The sequence below is a fragment of the Microcaecilia unicolor genome, chromosome 10, assembly GCF_901765095.1.
Source record: "Microcaecilia unicolor chromosome 10, aMicUni1.1, whole genome shotgun sequence".
NCBI classification, from domain to species: domain Eukaryota; kingdom Metazoa; phylum Chordata; class Amphibia; order Gymnophiona; family Siphonopidae; genus Microcaecilia; species Microcaecilia unicolor.
Genome location: NC_044040.1, coordinates 183375929 through 183393105, shown reverse-complemented (window position 1 = coordinate 183393105; position 17177 = coordinate 183375929). Strand labels below are relative to the sequence as shown.

The 17177-nt window shown below is 43.9% G+C and overlaps 1 long non-coding RNA gene across 1 annotated transcript; it reads left to right on the top strand.

Moving 5' to 3' along the window:
* The first annotated feature begins 1982 nt into the window (after positions 1–1982).
* On the top strand, positions 1983–15289 carry LOC115478618. The gene is made up of 3 exons (XR_003943556.1): positions 1983–1992; positions 5541–5550; positions 15207–15289. It is a non-coding gene; the product is annotated as an uncharacterized LOC115478618 (long non-coding RNA).
* The last annotated feature ends 1888 nt before the right edge of the window (positions 15290–17177 follow it).

The following is a 17177-nucleotide window of genomic DNA, read 5'->3' as shown; positions in this document are numbered from 1 at the left end:
CATCAGTAATAACTAGGAGATTAAGGAGAGGTCATGTCTTCATCCCTCCAGTGATCAGCTGCTCAATCAGAGTTAACGTATTGTACCCTGGACATGATTGAAACAGGTCTAGATAAAAATGTCCTTGGACATTTTGTTCCCAATCCATTATCGCTGAAAGACATCCTAATTTTGAACCTTCCTTAGTTCTGCCCCCAAAACACCTTCAACAGATCCCCTTGCTATTTGGACATAATACAGTGTAAAACATCTAAATTCTACCTTTTGAAAATTGCGATTTGGACATTTTTGGTAGATGGACTTTTTTTTGGCCATTTTGAGACATCCATGTGCTTTGGCAATGATCACCTTTGTGTCTTTATAAAACAGTTCCATAATAGGCCCCCTCCTGCTCCTAGATGCCCTGCTGTAAAATTAACTCTTAAATGTCAAGTGGATTTAGAAAAACTGCAGCAGGATGAGGAAAACAATGTCCCATTTTTTTTTTTAACTTTTATGAAATACAGTACGATATCGATTATCTGGACTATCCTCAGCAGGGGGTGTGGACCAGATAATCATAAATCTGGTTGATTGGACAAATCTGCATGGACATCCAGTCGTGGAAGAAAAACTTTTTACTTCATGAAGAAAAAGCATTTTTCCCACAGTAAAACAAAACAAATTCGCTGAATACGGGGCCTCCCTGTTTTCACATTTCTTGTAACTCCCCCCTTCCAGATCAAGTTTCTCCCTCTCCTGCCCCCCCCCCCCCCCCAAGGCTAGGCCCAGCAATCCGGCATCTCTTATTTTCCCTTCCTCTGGTGACCTTCCAAACCTGCTTTAACAGTCGCCAAGCACTGAACACTGTTCTCTCTCTAGTCTGTTGCCTCCCTCTGTAGCATCCCTCCTCCTTTGATGGAACTTCCTATTTCCTGCAGGGAGGACACTACGCTACAGAGGGAGGCAGCGAGTTAGAGAGAAGCAGCATGTGTAGCACAGCTGACGGTAAAAGCAGGCTTGGAGCGAGAGGGAGAATGTGTCATGTGCACGCTCCCTTCAGGAGCTTAGCCTAGAATGGGTGGCAGAGCTGGTGGTTGGGAGGCGGGGCTAGTGCTGGGCAGACTTATACGGTCTGTGCCAGAGCCGGTGGTGGGAGGCAGGGATAGTGCTGGGCAGACTTATAGGGTCTGTGCCAGAGCTGGTGGTTGGGAGGCGGGGATAGGGCTGGCCAGACTTATACGGTCTGTGCACTGAAGAGGACAGTACAAATAAAAATTTATCTTCTTGGGCAGACTGGATGGACCGTGCAGGTCTTTTTCTGCCGTCGTTTACTATGTTTACTATAATAGGGTCCATTTACTAAGCTGCAGTACAAAATGGCCTACGTGCACAAGTCATTCCTGCGTGCTAAGGCCATTTTTACTGCAGTCATAAAAATACCTTTTTCCTATTATTTTCATTTATGTCCAAGAACTTAAGGGTCCTTTTACTAAGGTGCACTGAAAAATGGCCTACGTTAGCGTAGAAGTGTGTTTTGGGCACGCGCAGAATCGTTTCTCAGCGCACCTGCAAAAGATGTCTTTTTAAAATTTTTGCCGAAAATGGACATGCAGCAAAATGAAAATTGCCACGCGTCCATTTTGGGTCTGAGACCTTACCACCAGCCATTGACCTAGCCATTATCACCTGGATGCTGCATACTTGCTGTTGTAACTAGACGACTCCCCCTAAATAAATGCTTTCCACTGTGTAATAGGGCTAATGATAGTGATGGCTAAGTGGGAGTCCTTGCTCACCCTTTTTCCATGGGGTGTTTTTATTGTTAAAATTACAGCTCCAGCTGCAGAGAATCTATACTTAGCGAGAGTGCTTGGTTACTCACATGTTTAAGAGGCTGCCAAGCAGAGTCATTGCACTGTGAAGAAAACAGCCAGTCAGTGTTGATGAGTGCCTTGGGCTTGTCTAACAAGAGGATAAATGAGGAATTTGCTGTTTTCGCTGCAGCTCTTAGTTGATAGGTGCAAGAGCATCTTGCATCCAAGATACAGAAACATTTTATTCACATCACTAGTTTGCAATCCACTCACTCTCTTTCTGTTCCCAATAGACTAGCTTTATGATTGAGAGAAATAATTCCAAAACTATAGCTCTGTCATCACAACTTTTCTTTTCTATTTTTAAAATTTTTTATGATGCATTTACATAAAATCAATCAAAGAACATTTTGCTACAGAAAAACAGCTTAATAAGAAAAAAAACAAGGGATCCTTTGACTAAGCTGCAGAGGTTCAGCTCAGATGTCCTGCAGTAATTTGGGCATTGGTGTGCACTTCCCACACACTAAAAAAATAGATTTTAAGTTTTAGCGCTGGGGCAGGTCATGGGGTGGAGAGCAGGCGTGTTCTGTGCTAATCAGTTTGCGCAGCTACATTGCCATGCACTAGCCGATTAGCGCATGAGCCCTTAGGGGCTTACAATGCACCAATCCGGAACTACCATTGTGTGACTGCAGGAGCCCAGTGGTAATTCCCACCCCTAGTGCACGCCATTTCTGGTGCTACAGTCATTTTTTAAATTTTTGTAGCACTGGAACTTAACCATCAGTAATTGGGCAGCGCTGTGCACTGTACGGTTACTGCCAGGCAGGGGCATAGCCAGACTTCGGCAGGAGGGGGGTCCACAGCCCGAGGTGAGGGGGCACATTTTAGCCCTCCCCCCCAGCGCCGACGACCCCCCCCTGCCATGTTTGACCCCCGCCGCCACCACCACTAACTTTGACCCCCCCTGCCGATGACCCTCTCGACCCCCCTCCCGCCGCCAACCCTCCCCTGCCGCCACCATCGGCTACCTTTGCTGGTGGGGGACGTTGTACGTGCAGGACATCAGACTCACAGAAACAGAACGAAGCCTTGCGCCGGAAGGAGAGGACCTTGGCTGGCAGGGGTTGGGGTCCCCCGCCAGCAAAGGTAGCCGATGGCGGCAGCGGGGGAGGGTTGGCGGCGGGAGGGGGGTCGAGAGGGTCATCGGCAGAGGGATACAGGGCCAAATCTACAGGGGCCTAGGCCCCCGTGGCCCCACGTAGCTATGCCACTGCTGCCAGGTTAGTGTGGGAGCCCTTAACGCCATATCAATGAGTGGCGTTAAGGGCTCCCCACCGACATGGCCAGCCTTTTACCTGCTGCAGTAGAAGGGGGCCTCAGCATGCATCAAAATCACACGCTGACACTAGGAGAGAGTCCCAGAACCCAGATGTTATTTTCTGATTAGTAGGGAGTAGATCACACTCTTTTCCCGCAATTGCTCAAAAAATGTTAAAAGTGCTTTATACTACTGAATAAGAAAAGATGTGACTAAGTCCCAGTCATGCTTATAAAATCCTCCAAGGGGAAGGGATTTGGATTTCACACATACCTTTTCAGTAATAGTTTCTTTGGGAGTGGGATGATGAAGGCAGGAAAAAAATAGAAGCAGGAAGCATGTAAGGAAGTGTTGTAGTGTGCATGGGTCTATAATTTTATAGCATAGTAACGTGGTAACATAGTAGATGACGGCAGAAAAAGACCTGCACGGTCCATCCAGTCTGCCCAGCAAGATAAACTCATATGTGCTACTTTTTGTGTATACCTTACCTTGATTTGTATCTGCCATTTTCAGGGCACAGACCATAGAAGTCTTGCCCAGCACTAGCCCCACCTCCCAAACACCAGCCCCGCCTCCCCCCACCGGCTCTGCCACCCAATCTCGGCTAAGCTTCTGAGGATCCATTCCTTCCAAACAGGATTCCGTTATGTTTATCCCACGCATTTTTGAATTCTGTTACCGTTTTCATCTCCACCACCTCCCGCGGGAGGGCATTCCACTCTCTCCGTGAAAAAATACTTCCTGACATTTTTCTTGAGTCTGCCCCCCTTCAATCTCATTTCATGTCCTCTAGTTCTACCGCCTTCCCCTCTCCAGAAAAGGTTTGTTTGCGGATTAATACCTTTCAAATATTTGAACGTCTGTATCATATCACCCCTGTTTCTCCTTTCCTCCAGGGTATATATGTTCAGGTCAGCAAGTCTCTCCTCATACGTCTTGTAATGCAAATCCCATACCATTCTCGTAGCTTTTCTTTGCACCGCTTCAATTCTTTTTACATCCCTAGCAAGATACGACCTCCAAAACTGAACATGCAGTATAGGCTGCATGTATATGTGCATAAAGGGGTAGATTCAAGGACGGACACCAAAAGTTAGGTGCAAACATATTGAGCACTAAGCAAGTATTCTATAATGGCCAATTGGGGCACTGAAGACATTATTGAATTTTATTTATTTGTTACATTTGTATCCCACATTTTCCCACCTATTTGTAGGCTCAATGTGGCTTACATATTACCGTTAATGGCGATAGCCGAATCCGGTATGAACAAATACATGGTGTGAATAATACAAAGTGATATTATGGTGGAATGAAGTACATGTATGGTAGGTTGGATTGGGGGGTCTTAGAGAGGGAGAGGGGAGGAAGAGTCAGGTAATGTTCATTAAGGTCTTTGGTTTCATTGTGACCTAGGTGTCCAGGTATTTTATGCTGAGACGGTAGGGTATGCTCTTCTGAACAGGTCTGTCTTTAGTGCTTTCTGGAAGTCTAGATGGTCGAGCATAGTTTTTACTGCTTTTGGCAGTGCGTTCTATAGTTGTACACTTAAATAGGAAAAGCTGGTTGCATAGTTGGATTTGTATTTGAGTCCTTTGTTGCTTGGGTAGTGGAGGTTTAGGTATGATCGTGTAGATTTTGTGGTGTTTCTGGCTGGCAGGTCGATGAGATCTGTCACATATCCCGGTGCCTCGCCGTAAATTATCTTATGAACAGTCATGCAGATTTTGAAAGTGATGTGTTCTTTGATTGGTAGCCAATGCAGTTTTTCTCGTAGTGGTTTGGCGCTGTCAAAACGCGTTTTTCCAAATATTAGTCTGGCTGCTGTGTTTTGGGTGGTTTGAAGTTTCTTTATGATTTGATTTTTGCATCCCGCATAGATTCCATTACAGTAGTCAGCGTGACTTAGTACCATTGACTGTATCAGGTTGTGGAATATTTCCCTTGGAAAGAATGGCTTCACGCATAAGTCGGTATTGGAACATCAAATGTTACGCATGAGCATTTACACTATGTCAAAGACTGGTGTAAATACTGTCAGTTGCATACATAACTTGCAGTATTTTATAAACAACCCTGAATTCTATATATGGCATCCAAGGGCATGTAAATTAATTGATTAATGAGCTCTTAACCATCAATAATTGGATGCCAACCAACGAATTATTGGTGTTAATTGGCACTCATTAAAATTTGTGTGCGCAGCTGGCTGTGCTATTCTATAAGGCAGGGTACCTAACTCCCATAGCGCATATCCCAAAAGAGGGTGTGGCTATAGGAGGCGCATGGGCCTGTCAGGGGCATTCTGACAAGTTATGCACATAGGGGCCCTTTACAAAGGTGGGCCAAAAAGTGGTAGTGTGGGCGCGTGTATTGGACGTGCAATGGACCATTTCTCCATCATGTATGGAAAAAAGGGTTTGTTTGGTTTTTTTTTTTTGGGGGGGGGGGGAGTGCGTGAGAAATGGATGTGCAGCAAAATTAAAACCAGTGTGCGTCTAATTACGGCCTGGGCCTTGATGCCACCCATTGACATAGGGCTCACACGTTACCCCCATGGTAACCGTCCAGCATGCATCAACTGCTGATTGCCACCGAGAACCCCCTCCCCCCCCCCAATGGTAGAAAACAGAAAATTATTTCTCTACCGTGGGTTTTCAGCATGCGCCAAATTCAGAATTACAACCAGGCTGATGTGGTCTCGTATGCTTTTAATTTTTCACCTTCCTATAAATCAAAGGATCACCTATAAACTTGTAATTTTACGCTCTTCTCATCCTGACATCACCCTTTCACCTTCTGATCAGAAATTATTTAATATGATGTTAGCAGTTGCTACTCACCTTATAATTTGCAAATGGAAAAACAATTCTAAACTTTGCTTTAATGAATGGTGGAGTTATTTATGTGTCAATAGAAAATATGAAAATCTCCTAGCTTATAAACAGCATAACACTCACTTGGTTTCAAAAATTTGGGCCCGATTGGACTTCTTTTGCCTTAACTCACAGATATAAGTAGTACCCTGTCCAATGCTCTGTGCAATTACTTGTTATTATGTGTATATTATAATAAATTTTGTCTTACTTATCTCCAGAAGCCATTGTTAACTGATTATACTTTTTCTTGATCTTATGTTTGTATAACATGAAAACTTTTCAATAAAATATGTATATATATAAAAAAAAAAGAATTACCACCAGGCACACATGCCAGTCAGGTGGTAATGCTGATCTGATGCATGCTGCATGTGCATAGGCCCTTACATGCCTTTGCAAAAGGGTCCCTCAGTAACAGAATACAGGGTAAGCACGCCTAACATGGGCACCAGCATTTATGCCAGGTTTCAACAGGTGTAAGCCTGGTGCACAAAGTTAGGTGTAGAATTAGCGCTACACACTATTCTGTAAAGGGTGCGTGTCCTTTATAGAATGCCACTTAGCACCAATTTTTTCAGTGCCCATAACCATGTTGTGCGTTATTTATAGAATTCTCCTCATAGCGTATAAGTACTTGACACACTCCTGACCCACCCATGCCAACACCTCCTTTGCAGGTAAATGCTAAAGATTTAGGCACAACTGCAAATTGGTGCCAATTCACACCACTTAAGGATCACTATTGAAAGTTAAAGCCAATTACCCTGGGATTCTATATAGCGTAGCTTACGTGATGCTTGCAAATCCAGTCGTATTCTGGATTTGTGCACGCAACTTAATCAGTTAACAAGACAATCAGCACCGATAATTGTCACTTAACAAGCAATAATTGACACTAATTGGCATTAATTAGAATTTACACACAGAACTGTCTAAGCGTTCTGTAATGTGATGCATGTAAATTCTAAGTTGCATAGCTGAAAAGGGGGTGTGGCCAGGGGCCTGGAATGGGTGGGTCGTGGGCATTTCTAAAATTTATGTGCACAGTTGTAGAATACACCTAGTCTGTGCCACGGGCATAGCCAGACTTCGGCGGGAGGGGGGTCCAGAGCCCAAGGTGAGGGGGCACATTTTAGCCCCCCTGGCGAAGCTGCCTCCCCACCATTGCCGCCCCCTGCCACCGCCACCACCACCAACTTTGACCCCCCCCCCCGCTGACGACCCTCTCGACCCCCCTGCCGCCGTCGCTGTTAGCTACCTTTGCTGGCGGGGGACCCCCAACCCCCGCCAGCCAAGGACCTCTTCTTCCGGTGCAAGGCTTCGTCCTGCAGGACGTCAGACTCACCGAAACAGAACGAAGTCTTGCGCCGGAAGAAGAGGACCTCGGCTGGCGAGTCGCCAGCAAAGGTAGCCGACGGTGGCGGCGGGGGAGGGTTGGTGGCAGGAGGGGGGATCGAGAGGGTCATCGGCAGAGGGGTCCAGGGCCAAATCTACGGGGGCCCAGGCCCCCGTGGCCCCACATAGCTATGCCACTGGTCTGTGCATAATTTAGACATCGGCAATTTACACCAACTTTTACTTGGCATAACTGCCCGTGACTAAATTTAGTGTGCAGATGGGCGCTTGGCGTATTCTATAAACTGTGTGGAAATGTACATTTATTCTATAAAGTACACCTAAATGTAGGCGTATTTCATTTCAGAGCCATTTTTTTGGAGTCGTATATAGAATCTAGTTCTTAGTGCCCACTTGAACAATTAATTTACGTGCTATTCTATAACTTGTAGCACCTTTGCACAATAGTCACAAAATTGTGTATCCGAGTTTGTAAGTTAAAGTGTGTAAAACAAAAGGCTGCATTTATGTGCATTTGAAATGACACAAACATTGTTGACATTATAATTAACAGAAAGCTGTGAACATAGGTTCTGTGCTGTGTCAATATATTCATAGGTGACAAACGATAAATTTGTTTCGCTACCAACTTTACAGAAGACATAAATAAAACAGAAAGAACAAAAACCTGCTTTCCTTTTGCATTAATTTGCACTTTAACAACAGCAACCTATTGCTCAAACGAGAACCTTGTTCATAATTTGAGAGCCAACAGAATGAGTCTCCTGAGACTGCTGATACTGGGTAGCTTTAGATAACAAATTTTGAGGGTAATTTATATATCAGGATGCCTATGTGAGAAGTCCATAAAGGTGTCTATTTTAATCTTAGTTTATAACCGCAACAAAAGGAACCGATCTGCCTTTATATAAACAGCCTCTCTGAGGTGAGTTGAACAAACTCAGCAGCAGGTGTGAACTGCAGCTGGTTTCAATTGACTTGACTGCACTGGTGTTTATTTAACCCTGCCGTACCAGAGCACCACTACAGCAAGTTTAAGTAAATACAGCTGCAGATGAGTTAATTTAATCCAGCTGCAGTTCAAGCATGCTGCTTGGTTCACTGAAGTCAGCTGAACCTATAGCCATTTGTTCAATTTCCATATGAAAATGGAAAGAAGGAGCCAGGGCTGGCATTGGGGGAGGGGGCCCCAGACCTACCGCCTACTGGCAGACTTTGGGTGCCCCTTCAAAATTTCTACCCTGGGCCCCAGCGTATCTAACACTAGCCCTGGTGAGAGCTGGTAGAGATTATTGTGTAAAAGGTTAAAATGGGGTTGGGTTAGTTGGAAGGGGCAGCGGAGTGGGATGGATGATGGACTAAATGGGTGGTGGGCTTAGAGGGGGGGGGGGTTCATTAGTGGATCAGGGGATCGGTGGGCAGAGCGTCTGTGGAAGTCCGCTAGTGGTTGGAGAACTAGTAGTAGTGGATTAGTGGTTAGGAGGGCTTAGTGGATAGGAGGAGAAACATGCATTATGGGTGCAGGAGTTAATGGGTGGGGGGTTCAGTGGGTGGTGTGGATGTGGAAGTGGGTGAGGGTCTTGTAGCTGAGCCTCTCTGATTAGCAGATCTCAGATAAGGGTCTCTATAGATCAGGGGTCCCAAGTTAGACTGTCTGACCCAGAGGTCTCAGGGCAGAAGGTCTCTTGCCCAGAGAACTCAGGAATGTTAAGGCATAGAGTCTCAGTCCTAAGGGACTTAAGGCACAGGGTCTCTGGCCTAGAGATCTTGGGGCTAAAGAGTGTCTGGCTTAGGGGTCAGAGGTTGAAGATTCTTGGGACTGGGGTCCTGGGTCCATAATCATGGATCACAGAGGTCTGATGTTGAACACCACCTCTAATTCTTGAATGTAATATAGTTTCCTCTACTGTCTTCTGTTGATGCAAAGTTAGAGCAGAATATCTAGGAGCTGCTTAAGGTGAAAGAGAAGGCATGCTTCTTAACTTCTGGGTCCTTAAGAAGTAAAAAAAAGGGGGAAGGAAGATTTATTTCAAGGCCCTACATTCAATGAATTCTTTACAAGGTAGCTACCATTTGTACTCTCCTCACACAGTCTTATCTTACCCCCAATGAGGTAAGGTCCAGTCTAAGTTTTTGCTGCTTATAAAAAAGTAAACATTGTGGTATTCAAGGTTACTTTTCCAGGGATAAATGCTTCCATATTGTCAGCAGCTTTATCCGGATAACACCACTGAAAATCTCTGCAGACCACCCTGGCGCTATCAGGACACCACCAAGGTGGTCTGAGGGTGGAACCAGGAGTCACCTCAAGACCGGCAACATTTAGCACATGGATCCAGCTAACTTAGGCCAGCAAAAATGTTGTTCTTGTTCATCTGGGTAATTGCACGGAATATTGCCATTATGTGGATAATTTCTGCTCTACTAGGAAGGGATTTTGTATTCAGCTTATGCTTTTTCCGGTGGTAGCTCAAGGCAAGTTACATTCAGGTACAGTAAGTATTTTTCTCTCCCTGGAGTAAGTATTTTTCTGTCCCTGGAGGGCTTAGAATCTAAGGGCCCCTTTTACCAAGCTGCTGCAAAAGGGGGCTTGTGCTGGCATCGGCGTGTGTTTTTGATGCTCACCAAGGCCACCTTTTACTGCAGTGGGTAAAGGGTAGATCTTATTTTTTCTGCAGGAAATGTCCATGTGGCAAGTGAAAAAAGAAAAATGCAAAGAGTGGGAGAGCGACCAAGGATGCCAGAAACTGGAGGATGTTCGTTACTGAAGAATTTTATTAAAAGTTTTGAAGACTCGACACAACGTCGTGTTTCGGCCGTCAGGCCTGCATCAGGAGTCTATAAAAACATACATTTATATATAATAAAAAGACAAAAAAACCAAATATAATACACACAAATAGTTTAAAACAATAAATTAATCAACTTGTAAACACTAAAAATATATGTAAGGCAATTCTATAAAATGGTCTAAACATAATAGTAAAACACGCATATAATAAACTTATGACAAAAAATATATAAAAAATGTATGGATATATAAAATGGTGATACATAATATAGTTTGCTAGAGAAAGCAAAAGCTCGTGCATATTTTGTATGGATAAAAATTATAAACAAACAATTGTGTCTACACATGTAAATTTAAACAATAAAAGCAGAAAAATATAAAATGCACATGCATATAAGCAGTAGACAATAACCATTTGACAATACAAATTGTAAAAGGACAGAAGAAAGAAATCAAAAATCATGATAATGTAGGTAAATAATCTGGTGCTATAGTATATATACGCATTATATATACAACGCATATACACAATGATGTGATACATGTTGACGTATATAACCTGATATAGAAATATCAGAGGTGTGGTGAAGGCGGAACTGGGGCGTGGTTATCAGCCGAGGAGAGATGGGCGTCTTTAGCTGATAATCGAAAAAAAAGGCGTTTTTACCGTGATTTTGGGTCACTTTTTGTGGACCCTTTTTTTTCATGAGCAAGTCCCAAAAAAGTGCCCCAACTGACCAGATGACCACTGGAGGGAATTGGGGATGACCTCCCCGAACTCCCCCAGTGGTCACTAACCCCATCCCACCAAAAAAAACCCACTTTAAAAACTTTTTTTCCAGCCTCTATGCCAGCCTCAAATGCCGTACCCACCTCCATGACAGCAGAATGTGTTCTATCCTGTGACAGCCTTTCCCTGGTTCTGATGTGGCTCTCGGGTGAGTGTGACACCTTTTCTGTTATGCGCACTGCAGAGTCACATCAGCAATGCATTGTGGTGGGTGTAGGGTATTGGGCTCCGTGATTCCACTAGCTTGTGGCAAATACTCACTATGTTGGTAGTTGGTAGGCTCTACTCCCATGGTGCTTTTCCCCCTGCTTACTGGGTCAGAGTTTTGTTTCCGGTAGTCCATGAGGTAGTGGCCATTTTTGTAAGCCAGTTTTAGATCCCTTTCACGTGTTAGCCACGTTACAGAACTTAGTTCTTACCTTGAATGTGGCTGAAAGAGGGCACTGTACACCATTCTGCCAGCTCTGACCTTTTGCTAATCTCAGTACCAGGGAGACTCGTTGCCAGTGAGGCACAACCTCTGATATGCAGTTAACTGTGAGTAAGCGTGCTTATTCCAATAAAGGGCGTTTTCGGAGAGATTAGTCTTCAGATGTCAACTGGTGTACCAATGTTATATAGCAGCAACAAGTCCTAGAGGCCTGCATGTATGCAGGTCCCTGGAGCACCTTTAGTGGGTACCGCAGTGCACTTCAGCCAGGTGGACCCAGGCCCATCCCCCCCTACCTGTAACACTTGTGCTGGTAAATGGGAGGTCTTCAAAACCCACTATACCCACATGTAGGTGCCCCTTCACCCCTAAGAGCTATGGTAGTGTTGTACATTTGTGGGTAGTGGGTTTTGGGGGAGGGGGGTTGGGGGCTCAGCACCCGTGGTAAGGGAGCTATGCATGTGGGAGCTTTTTCTGAAGTCCACCGCACTGACCTCTAGGGTGCCCAGTTGGTTTCCTGGCATATCAGGGGAGCCAGTGTACTATGAATCCTGGCCCCTCCCACGACCAAATGGCTCGGATTAGGACGTTTTTGAGCTGAGCGTTTTTAGTTTCCATTATCGCTAAAAAAAAAACAAACGCCCAGCTGAAAAACGTCCATTTTTTCGATAATACGGTCTGTCCCGCCTCTTCACGTACTCGTTTTCAGACATAGACGCCCATGGAGATAGGCGTTCGCGTTCGATTATGCCCCTCCACGTGCAAAGAGGGTGTACTCTTTCTTAAAGTGTGTGCACTAAGCACACTTGCACAGTGGTTTGCACATTTGCAGCTCATGTCTTCTTTGCAAATAATGCACATTCTTGAAAGAAGATACGCTCTTATCGGCAAATGACAAAACATTCATTTTTGTGTTTTTTTTCTGCTCATTTTTGTTTGACAATGACATGGAACAACATGGGATATGTTGTTAACATTTCCTATATCATTGCAAACCAATGCCCATCCCTCCTCCTCCTCATGAATAATGCATATTTTTTTCACTTTAAAATATTTTTTTATTTTACATAACTCCGTAACAAGAGCACATCTCGCTCACATTTACCCTCGCAGGGGCCCATATGTACTAAACTAGTACACTATTATTTCTGAAACCAACTCCTCCTTGCACCGAATGCAACAGAGAACAATTAACAAAATCATAAATAACACCACCCACCACCCAGCTCAACCTTATGCTTCTAAATACATCATCCCCCACCCATTCATTCTAACCCACCCTCACCCCTACCCAACATGAAATCACCCCATGGTTCTTTGATACTCTCTCTCCCCCTCCATCCCCCCTCCCCCTCAACCCCACCCCTCATATAACTTCATTAACTTAAATACTTGTCAGTCGCTGTTGTAAGCGGGCCCATCTTCCCTCATGCCTCCTTGCCCCCTCCCTATGGTAGGCCGTTAATCTCTCCATTTGCATTAACTGACCCAATTTACATTTCCAATCACTCAATGTCGGGGGATCCACCCTCTTCCAATACTGTGTTATGAGGCACTTAGCGGCTGCCAGCCCCCAGCGCAGCCATTTCCGCTCCTTCCAAGTTTCCCTCCTAAGTTTTTTTTATGAAGAATGCACACTATTCACAAAAGAAGTAACAGGTCACCCAAAGTTCGGCACCGGGATGCCTACACACTAAGGGGGAAATTCTATATGAGGCACCTACAAAATCCATGCAGAAAATATTTCTGCCCAAGTGTATTCTATAAGGGGCACCTATATTTAGGCACGGTATATTGAATATGCTTAATTGATATCCTAGTGCCTAAAACTACAGGCCTCCATTTACACCAACGAATACATGGCATAAATCCCTGCACATAGATTTGCACACACTGGGCCATAATCTATAACTACATGCGTAAATTTTGGAATGTCTATAAAACGGCCATTTCCCTGCCCATAACCACACCCCTTTTTGTCTGCGCACATTAGAATTTAGGTGCAGTGCATTACAGAATACGTTTAGCAAGTTATACGTGTAAATTCAAATTATTGCCAATTAGTGCTCCTTATTGTTTAAGTGCTGTTAACAATGCTAATTGGCTTGTTAAGCCAATTAAGTTACGCACATTGTTACAAAACACACTTGGATTTTGGCGCAGAATTGCTATGCGTGCTATATAGAATCTGGGGGTAAGCGTGAATACTATATCAGCAATTGTGTGTCTAATTGCAATTAAGAATCCTAGCATAAGTCCGCAGTTGTGTTCCTAACTTTAGACGCGAGTACTTTCTCTAGCTCAGTGGCTGGTGTAAATGTTCATGCTTAACTGCTTGTATTCTATATCATGGCTTTGGTGACTTTAGAAGAAAGAAAACTTCAAATTATACATTGCTAGAAACAAACAGTATCCCTCTCTCCTCCCCCCCCCCCCCCCCCATAATACACCACAAAATAAAAATATCATATCCAGAATATGGAGTCAAGCAGTGAGAAGTAAGTAAACAATACCTGATCTATATAGCCTGAAGGAAAAAGCACTTAGCACATAGCTAACAATCAATCAATTCTCTCATCAGAGCAGACAGTGTTCAATAGAACTATTTCCAGGAAAGGCAGCCAGAGGCCATAATTGACCAACAGCTCATATTAAAGTCAGGCAATTTACAGAACATAACCGAGCATTTTCAGCTAACAGTTAACAGTATGCAATTATAACACAGCAGTCAGCAATAAGGAGCCACATACTTCTCCACTTTTCATGAAACTGCCACTGCTTATCATTATTTAATTATTACTGAACAAACTATTTATGGCTTGATTCTTTAAAGCTCTTGGGTTTCCCTACCTACCGTCTATAAGGAGTCAGATAAACAAAGGGCTGTTTTGACACAATCCTGGACACATATGCCCGCTACTCTATATACCCCACTGGGCCAGGGCCAGTCTTAGTAATTGCGAGGCCCTGTATAGACCCGTTCAGTGGGGCACCCTGCTCCCACCTAGCCCCACCCCTTGTTGACAAAATGTGTTTTAAAATTTTTTATTTCATATAAAGACAAATCAAGCAAAACTTGTACAGAAAAACTAATTCAAATACGCACAATTCTATCATAGGAAACCTTTGGGTTTAAAAAGCAAAACAATGTGCATGTAAGGACTGTTGTAAGTGAATTAAAACAAGTCCCCTTAATATGTAATACTTGGTAGCAATAATGAAACAGTGATTGAATATTCACAGAGAAAGCAGCCTGAGACAACAGATTTATTTTCCACTGAACATAAATAATGTTGTATGAACTTGGCAGCTAATAGTGTGCTGAACTGGACAATGTTGGCACATTTAGACTGATTATGGACAGTTCTGCACAAGGGAAACCCTTCCCTCATTATTCAGTACCTTCTCTGTGACATAGTAGTAATTAAAAAAAAGGCAAGTGCATTTTTATAATATACACATTCCACAAAGCAAAAGGAGCAAGTTCCCACATGCCATCTTTTTCTTTTGATGTGAGCACAGGGAAAAAAAGATGTTAAATGCTCCCAGGTCTCAACCTAATTAATGATTTTTTTTAAACTGTACTTATAAATAGTAAGTCTGATTGTTAGCACCTTTGGTGGTTCTTTACTAGGTGAAAACATCAGAATAGAGTGAGTCCCTATAACCAGCCCCTCAAAATGATACGATTATGATATAGAACTAATTAGGTGAAAACAATACTTCCTCTGTATACATCCGTATGCTACACAAGCCAGCAGCTTTGAAAATATAAGTGAGGTCCAATAAAATAGTACCAATAATAAAGAACGACAATGTGGATAGAGCACCTCATAGATTTGCTTGGGTAAGGGGATGAGGGGTGCGCGGAGGAGAGGGAAAGAGAGACCAACCTCATGGGCTTCAGCGGCCATCTCAATCTAACCAACTTCAACTCTCTCCTACCTGCTCCCTTAGTTCCAACTCGCAGCACCGGGCCGCCAGCAGTGTCAGTGAGGTAGGCACACTGCCTTCGGTGGCCCTGGAAGCTCTCCTGCTGTTGTAGCACCCTGCCTATGTGGAACAGGAAATTGCAGCAGAGAGAAAGCTTCCGGGCCGCCGAGGGCAGTGTGCTTACCTCACTGACACTGCCGGCAGCCCAGATTGAAGAAGGCAACGCTGCAGGGAGCCAAACGGACGTAGGAGAGAGCTGACCAAGGCGGTTAGATTGACTACAGGAGATGGCATGATGGCTGAAGCAGGGAGCGGGAGAGAGATGCTAAGGCTGCCGCAGGGCCCCTGGGAGCGTGAAGCCCTGTGCGACCGCCTTTGTTGCCCCTGCCTAAGATTGGCCCTGCACTGGGCAATTTCCTCCATCTGTTTTACAAATGGAGGCTGAATTGTAGAAAAAAGGGATATACACTGAAGTGGACTGAAAGAGTCATTGTCCAAGAGGTATTCTCCAATTAACCTTTATTGAATGCTCTTAATTGAGTGGCTAATTTATGCAAGAAAGGCCAAAGATGATGTTTAAACCAGTGGCGTAGCCACAGGTGGGCCTGGGTGGGCCAGGGCCCACCCAACAGTAGCATATGTTTAGTGGTAGCTGGTGGGTATCCCAAGCTCCACCAGTTGAAGCTGATGGTAACGAAAACACTACTCTTCGTGATACCGGCACCTGCACATGCTCAGTTTTCAGCGCATGCCTGCTGCAGACTGCCAAGGTGGAAAGAAGTATTTTCCTGCCAGCTGAGATATTTTTTTTGGGTGGTGGTGGGGGAACACTTGGTGCCCACCCACTTCTTGCCTAGGCCCACCCAAAATCTGTTGTCTGGCTATGCCCCTGGTTTAAACTGATATAGCCCTGTGCCCTTGAAGAATTATGGGAATGCACACAGCTTCTGCTTCACTTTTAGGTGAGCAATACACTTCAATGCTTGACTGAGCGTTACAATGTTGTAAACCAAATAGTTTAATTGGTCCAGTGATTGGCTTATTTTGTTGGCTATTTTAGTATGTTCCCATGTCCCTAGATATATATACTGCATATTTTCTGTGACAAAAGAAAACAGTGGAGAGGGTGAAGAAGGGGGAAGACAGGAGAGGGGGAACTGTGGAATAAGCATTTTCAGCTGAGATGGAGCTTTCACCAGCAGCAAGAGCAATGGTAAATGGCTCTTCCATTAGGGAGCAGAAATAATTCTCTATGGCCCAGAGTCAAATATCACTTGAGTTGGCTTAAGTATCATCTTTCCAACATGAGAAATTTCCTTATCTGATCCCTTAAGCTCCCTACATGAGGAAAATGTCAGTTTTAGAGCAGCAGAAGGCAATGCCGTTTTAAGGGATCTTTTGTCCACGCAGAACATTCTTGATATCTGAAAAGGTTGTGGTTGTTATAATTTATTATATCTTTGAATGAAAAAGTGTTGGAAGGCAGAGGAAACTACTCTGAAGGAAGTATAAATTAATTCCAGAGGTGTCTGTACACAGAGGTGCTCCGAGTGTGTCTTTAAATCAGCCTCTGGGGAACAGGTGGCTTATTCTTTACATTTTTGTATTTCTCATAATTCATCTAAGAATTGAGATTTCAAGTCTTGTTCTTTTTGTCTATCAGCTTCTTTCTCTGAAAGTGCTCTGCTACTGTATACAGCAGCCTCGGTAATTAGAACACATTTTCTGCGAAGTGGTAACATAGGTAGATTCAGTTGTAAAGAACTAACAACTCTCTGTTATATTAAAACAAAAAAATTAAGAAAATGTAAAACAAAAATAATAATTTCACTTAATTGTTCTGATCCTACCACTAGCAGGTAATTAGAATTCTTT